The following is an 8,721-nucleotide window of genomic DNA, read 5'->3' on the forward strand; positions in this document are numbered from 1 at the left end:
TTGTTAAGTTTTGGTTTTTATAATTTATATCCATGACCTCTCCTGCTACTGTCCTCGACAAAGATAAAAAATGTTCCACAATTTGCGTGTTCAAAGGACTTAACAATTTTAAAAGTTTCAATAAGGCCTCTTCTAATTCTCAGATGCTTCAAGGTATACAGGTTCAATTTGAACAATCTATCACTATAACTCATATTTTTCAAAGGTGGCAGTAATTTTGTGGCTCTTCTTTGAACTTTTTCCAGTATACTTATGTTCTTTTTTTAAGACTGGGCTCCAAGCCTGAATACAATATTCTAGGTGGAATCTAACTTATAATTTATATAATATTTTAAAGCTCTCTATATCCATATTTGAATGACCTTTTAATGGTACGAATACTGTTTGTGGTTTTCTGTGCTGATTTCGTACACTGCAATGATGTTTTACCATCGTTTGAGACAGTCACTTCCAAGTCAGTGTCTATATCTGTTAATTGAATAGCAATAATTCTCATCATGTAAGCTGCCCCATGGTTACTTCTTCCCATATGCATAATTTTGCATTTATCGGTATTGTACTTTAGTAACCAGTTATCCGGCCACTCACACAATCGGTCAACATCTGATTGCAGTGTTAGGCTGTCATTGTTAGACTTGATGGGAGCAATTAGCTTGGTATCATCAGCAAACATTAAAAGCTTATTCCTCACATATTCTGTTTATTCATCCACATACATGATAAATAATGTAGGTCCCAGAACAGACCCCTGGGGAACTCCACTAACGACTTTTGCTTGTGTTGATGACTCACTTCTAACAGATACCGTTTGTGTTCTATCACATAAGTAGTTTTTCAACCACTTTATCAATTTACCATCAAATACATAAGCACTCAACTTATTTATATGGATAAAGTATAACAAAATTAATATATAATTATATATATATATATATATATATTTGTTTGTGAGAATTGAGTGAATTCCATCATTCGGTGGCCTTAAAAAAGAGAAAAGTATTAAAATCATGTTTTTTGCCCAACAAACAGGACTTTTTGGTAATAAATATTTCCCTATTTAATTTAAAAGAAAAAGTTCCATTAAAGCAAATAGAAATGCATGTATTCCGAATAATTTGAGACCAAATTCAACAGTGAAAGTTTTACCAAAACCGGCTTTTTTTTAAGTTAAATCAATTATTTTTTCATGCACAAACTATTAGAATGTTTTAAAAATATTTTTTGTGATCTATTATTGTCACTTTAGCTGTCTTCTGTCATATTTGAATAAGTGGAAACAAGCGATGACTTGAAACAATATTACATCGAATAGAAACATGTCCTTCAGAACATTTTAGTACCAAAATGAACTTTCTACGACCAATAGTAACTGAAATACTGAGGGTTTGCATTTTTTTGCATAAAAGCAGCCATTTTGGACCCGGGGGCCAAATTTCAGGATTGCTACATGGCCAAAGGTATCAGGAGCATGACAAAACAGGTCTATATAAATCGCAGAGTATGTACACGTATACCACATCTAGCTGCTTGACTATCAGTCTTTACACAGTCGCTCCCCCACTAACTCTCCCTTCACCAAACTCGCTCCTTAACAACGAAAAACTAGAAAAAAGTGAAGCGGAATCAGTAATCCAGGAAACTAACTTTCCGTTACAGTTTCAACTTCTCAACATAATTCTACAGTTAGTTTTAATTTTATTAAAACTTTTTCATTTATTTGTGAAGTTTATAGACATGATCTGCATATATCACACCAATTGAAGTTATCGGTTGCATGTAGGAAGTAGGTAAACATACGTAAAATATGTGAAATGCCAGTGTACATGTTTTCACCTAAAAATAGCTAGTCGTCTATTTTAGCGTCTGACCTACTTCTGTCTTTGCAGTAATGCGCCTACATTCTGAAAGCGACGTATAAAGAGTGCTGTTGGAATTAGACTGTGTTGTTAAAAAGTTTTCTTTTTTTGTTTATTTATTTTTTTCTGTTAATTAATTTATTTATATATCTTTATGTTAATTTATTTATTTATATATTGTTATGTTTATTTATATATTTTTTTCTGTTCATTTAATTATTTAATATATGTTTTATGAAATTGTTCTTATGTTAGTTATATGTCACTACTTTTGTTATTTTGTCTAAAGGGACGCTGGAAGAGATGATATGGACCTATGGATGTAAGTAGACAAAAAATACCTTTTATTTAACAATAACATTCCTGTTTGTTTAGGGTTAGAAAGAATTACAATTTTGTGTTGCTCAAGCGTGACCAAACCGAGGGTTGGTTTAACAATTTGTTTTTTGTTCTTGTTTTTTTTTTTTTTTTTTTTTTGTTACCTCAACTAAACATTATTTTCTGACCCTTCACTTCATTATCTATTCTCACACTCTACCTTCATATACCCATCAGCCACTTTTTCAGGGGATTGGTAATTTTCGAGAAAACTTAATAATATTCATGATTCAGTTTGTCAATTTTGCCAGTAGCTAGAGAGGATTATTAAGCCACATGGAGAATATGACCACGTCGAGTTTTTGTAGCTACTGAAAGTAGCTATAGGTCATCGAGTGGTTTACCGAGCTAAGTGACTGTGAATCTCGGTACCAGTCGACACCTTTGATCACGAGCCGACTACCAATCAATGTTCATAATTAATCTGGCGAATATTTCCGATAAAATGCGGGAGATTACGAGTGCCAGAGGTTACGAATGTTACGAAAATTACTCGACACTCAGCGGATCCTTTTAGTTTTATGTTATGTTAGGTACCCGCCTCGGGGTCCACTCGCTAGTAATAAGGTTTGCTATTTATAATGTCCACTGTTCATAAGGTCCGATTGTTTATAAGATTCACTATTCATAATTTTTTAAAAAGTCCACTATTCATAAATCTCATTTTTTTATAAGGTTCGCTAATTATAATAGAATAACAGGTTCGGTAGTCATAATAGAGGGTTCATTACTCATATTCAAGAAAAGAGTTCGTTATTTATAATAGAAAAAATGAACCGTTAGTCATAAGGTTCGCTATTCATAATAAAAAATAGGTTCTGTATTCATAATTAAAAAAGAGGTACGTTATTCCTAATTTAAAAAGAGATTCGCTATTCATGATCAAAAAAAAAAAAGGTTCACTGTTCTTAATAAAAAAAAAAAACACGTAAAATATTTGAATTAATAACTATTAATAACTGTTAAATAAAATTTAAAACTAAACTTGAAGCAGTTCCTTACAAGGTCTATCTTGAGAGTCATGTGAAGTACTATACATATCAATGCTCACTACCCCTCTCCCCTTTGCTTCGTTTGTTTCCTGAATAATGCGTTACGAAGTATCCTGTTAAAGCTGCGACTCCTCTTTCTACTCTTTGCCAAATGTGGGCCTCTTTACTATCTAATAGTAGCAAAGTTGTTGTAGATTTGTAAGGGTACAATGTGTTAATGACTTCATAAACTTGAGTATTTGTAAAAACACGGAGGATTGAAAGTTGGCAAGTTTTTGCTGGCCTATTTTTATCCTCATTTTGGGCCTTGCGGGGACTTAGCAGGGGATGTAATTTCCAAAATGGTTACATGCATGTGAGAGTCCCGGCCACCTCCTAGCAATGCGGAGCATCGTTTTAATGTACATCCCCGGCTAAGTCCCCGCCACACCGCCGTAGTCCTGGGAAAATGCCTCGCTAATAAATGATTGGAGGATAAAACCTACTTGAAGGTTTAGCCTACAGTAGGTCTGAATCGGAGAAGCAACGTGAGAGCTAGGCCAAGGAGATGAGGTTCCTTGATGGAAGCACTACGCGTGCGTATCACTTAGCAGTTTCCATGGAAGTTTGGACTACAATTGACAAGTGCATAATCTGTCTCTTATACACATCTAGATGTGTATAAGAGATAGATTTTTCAGTGGGATTGAGCACTGTTTCACAATTTATATAATATATATATATATATATATATATATATATATATATATATGTCGACAAATCATATTATACTTTATATTTTATCATGATTTTTATAATAGCCAATTTACATTTAATATAAAGGACATAATAATACATCATGTAGCATAGTTATTAATATATTAACTAGTGAATCCTTTTCTATTTTATGAATTGCAAACCCTTTTTATTATAAATGGCGAACCTCTTTTTTTTATTATGAATAGCAAACCTCTTTTTTTTAAATTATGAATTGAGAATCTCTTTCTTTATTATGAATAGCGAACTTCTATTTTTATTATGAATAGTGACCTCTTTTTTTATTATGAATAGCGAACCTCATTTTTTAAATTATGAATAGCTAACCTTATGAATATCGGTCCTTTATTTAATTTATGAGTAGCGAACACCTTTTCTTGATTATGATTAGCGAACCTTATGCCTTGTGGTCCTTTGTAATAAATTATGAATAATGACCCTTTTTCTTGATTATGACCAGCAAACATTATGAAGGGCGGTCGTTATTTTTTATGAATAGAGAACCCTTTTCTTCATAACGACCCTCTGGTATAGGGTAAGCTACTGTTATGAATAACGAACCTTATGAATAGCGAACCTTCTGAAGAGCGAGCTTGACCCCCTGCCTCCACGTTTTTTTTTTAATGTGCGATGGCAAACAAAAGTAAGTTTTGTGTAGGTAGACCATGTTTGATTTCACTAAATTTGACAATTTTTTGGCTTAGGTGAGCTACTGATTTCCATGTGTTACTATTAGATAGTATTATTAATTATTGTTATGCTAATGAAAATTTGTTTTGACGTTTTATTTGGCGTCCTTTCTGGTGAGTTTCCGTTTTATAGCTGGGCCTAGTATGCTTTATTTATCATTGGAGCGACAATTTTACTGGTATGTCGTCGACTCAGGCTCTTGCTAGGACTAGGCCTAGGCGTAGTTTACCATACATAACGGACTAGTAGCAGACTAGGCTTAATTATAAACTACTAGACCCCTTACAATGTTTACATTGGCCTTTCTGAAACGTTTGTGGCGCTGTCAACTGGAGGCAAAAGACTTCGCGGTATAGGAGAAAATAAATACATGTAAAACAGAGTCACTGGTTACATTTTTTTCTGTTGTCAAAAATACGATAGCTTCATAAATAAAATCCACATATGCCATAGTTCCAATTCGGCCACAAGTCAACTCGGCCACAGTCAACTCGGCCACAAGTCAACTCGGCCACAAGTCAACTCGGCCACAAGTCAACTCGGCCATAAATAAAAATTTGGCTATGGTCAACTCGGCCACAAGTCAACTCGGCCATAAGTCATTTAATGGTACTACACTTTGAAGGAGTAATTCATCAAGTATAAAATACTAATTCTTTAAGTATTACTATACTTATTGTTATTATTATTGCTGTTATTATTGTTGTCATTGTTGTTATTATTATTGTTGTTTTTATTACCGTTAATATTAATTATTAGTCTTGGCATTAACATTATATATTGTTCAAATTTTTTTGCTGATATTATTATTATTATTACAGTACCATATAAATAACATTTCGATTTATTATTATTATTATTCTTATTATTCTTATTATTATTATTATTCATTAGTCTTAGTATTATTATTTTAATAATAGTAATTTAAAAAGTTATTGTTATTGGTGTTTTATTGGTATTTTTCTCATATTATTATTAATAATATTATTGTGGTTGTTGTTGTCACCTCTATTATCGATATTATTACCCTATTATTACCAGGCCTATTATAAGTATCATTATTATTATTATTACTAATTAGTATTACTATTATTATAAAAATAAACATTATCTTTAATTTATTATTGTTGTATTATTGCTATTATCACCTTCAATATCATTATTATCACTAATTAGTTATTAAAATTGATATTTAAATATCTTTATTATTACCATACTATTATTAGTATTGTTAAAATAAATATTACTATTAATGTTGTTGTGTTGTTGTGTTGTTGTTGTTATCACTTTATTATCGTCATAATGACTAATTAGTATTATTAAAGTAAATATTACTAATTTATTGTCGTTATTGTTGTTTAATATTATTGTTGAATTAGAATGTTGTGAGTAAACAGAAGACGAACACATTAATAAATAACTCTTTTTAATTCTTAGGCAATAGCATTCAAATCTCTTTTGGTAGTGTGGTGGTCCTGTTTTACTAAAATATACTCGTACTTTATTTCAATCATACGGTAATTGAAGAAAAAGGATGCAAAAACTGAGATTTACATTAAAGAACTTGTGGCCGAGTTGACTTGAGGCCGAGTTGATTTGTGGCCGAGTTGACTTGTGGCCGAGTTGACTTGTGGCCGAGTTGACTGTGGCCGAGTTGACTTGTGGCCGAGTTGACCTGCACCCTTCTAAACGTTCTCCAGTCTTCAGTGTCAATTTGTCTATAGTAGGTTTTATCTGATATACAAAGTGATTCGAAATAAGCCGAAACTTTCCAGTCAGTTTGGTATGTTTCCATTTTACCTATTAAGCACACAAGCAGCCTCTGAATTTGTTTTCGAGTGATTTAAGTTAAAACTCAGTCAAAAGCTTCATTCAATTTCACAGTGTTGTATTTCATATAATTAAATGTTTGGCACTGTGCTGTTACAACATCATACACACACATAGTTTAACTTAGACTAGTGGAGGTTATGACATTTAAAACTGTTATAGGCCTATAAACAAAAAGCAAACTGAGTCGCGAATTGGAAAAATAGTTTGCGTTGTCTGTAATTTATATATTTATTCCTATTGTTTATCATTATTTTTTTTATCAAATGTTTGTTTTCAGACTCCCCAAAACAACCGAGGCATTTCCGTGCGATCAATAATTCATTTTTCCTTATTTCTTTTCTTTTTGCTTTCCAAAAGAGGGGGAGTGAGAGCGATAGGGGCGCGACCGGGCCGACCCCTTTAATCGACACTTGTATGATGTAACTGTACTGTTTAAGTTGAATTGACATATTATTCAGATTTCCTATCAAATAACCATCAGCTTTGTGCAACTCAGCTATTGTGGTTGGTGCGATGATTTCCCCAAATGATTTTAAAAATTTAATAAATATAGAAAACTGTAATTTGCTAGATTTTAATTTTTTGTCGATTACTAATATATATAACTATGACATATGTGGATTTTATTCATGTAGATTTTGTATTTTTGACACACAAAAAAGTAGCCACTTTCTCTGTTTTACACGCATTTCTCATATACCGCGAAGTCTTTTGCCTCCAGTTGACAGCGCCGCCAACGTTTCAGAAAAGGCCAATGTAAACATTGCAAGGGGTCTTCAGTTTAGACCAGGATGTGATACAAATCTCGGAATATTCAGCACTTCAAGGATGGCATTCCAATGAGAAGGGAGCCTATTCATGAGATGACTAGGCCTAGGCCTAGGGTTTAGCCTAGCTAGGCTAGGTAAAATAGTACAAATGTGTAATATTATAAGGCTAGTGCTAGTTTATACGAGGGAGTTATTTGTTCTAATACGGTAATTTCAGCTGCCATATTTATACATAAACGTTAAAAAACATGTTGTAGCTAGGTAGGTAGTAGGTAAGGCTATAGCTAATAAAACTATAGGGCCCCCTAGGCTAGGTAGATAAAAATATCTGGTTATTATAAGCGACCTATCTAGTATATTTAGGCATAGTTAGGGCTTAGGCCTATTCCCTACAACTACTACTACATTTTACAGTTCAGTTAATAAATGTCTAGTGGGGACTCTTGAATCGGCCTGAAACTGGTCTAAAGTTATAAATATACATTTTTTATGAGTCGTTATACATGTTAAAAATTATTGTTAATACTGGTAATAATAAATATAAATATATAATAAATATAATATGGCCACAATATAAATATATAACAACAATATATATACATATATATATATATATATTATATATATATATATATATGAGTAAATTATTAAATTTTTGTATATGTAATATTTATGCCATTAAGTATATTAAAAAATATTAATGCATTCTATAAAAATTAAAATTAATAAATGATATAAATAAAATATAGACAATTGTAAATATTTATATACAAACATATAAAGAAATAAGAAATGTATTACAACAATATAAATATACAAACTAAATATATATTACAGTAACATAACATATTTTAACATTAGAATATATATATCTGTCTCTTATACACATCTCACACAACTAAAGTGACCTGCCAGGTCAAAGGTAAAAAATTTGAACCAAAAGTGAGAAAAACTAATTATATACAGTTTGATTAATTTGAGACCGAAACCAAGTGTTTACAGTCGGTAGACATAGGAAAAGGGGAAAAAACTTGTAAATAGGGTCAAAGGTCAAATATGGCATTTCCGGTCATTTTTTAAGCAAATCGTACATTAGAACAAATAGAAGTATGCATGGTCCGAACAATTTTAAAAAGAAAGCAACTCGCTACGACCAGCAGTTCTCAGCACATGGGAACCCTTTTTTCACTCATAATTTCCATATGAACGGAAAATGAGACTAAAACGTAATTTTAGGAATTTAAACCCCTTGTCATGTGTGCTCATTTAGAACAAAAACCCCTTCATTTGCTCTTTTCTTATACCGTCTAGCTTAATTCAAAATACCCCCTACCCTATAAAAAGGGGCGTGGTCATTTAATAAAGGGTGTTGCCATTTTCGGGCTGTTCGTCCCGGATAGAGATTTTGGCACACATCCCATGTTATTCCTAGGGTTCCTATTAGTC

The sequence above is a fragment of the Anneissia japonica genome, unplaced genomic scaffold (genome assembly GCF_011630105.1).
Source record: "Anneissia japonica isolate Jap-2015-1 unplaced genomic scaffold, ASM1163010v1 scaffold287892_len502923_cov169, whole genome shotgun sequence".
NCBI classification, from domain to species: domain Eukaryota; kingdom Metazoa; phylum Echinodermata; class Crinoidea; order Comatulida; family Comatulidae; genus Anneissia; species Anneissia japonica.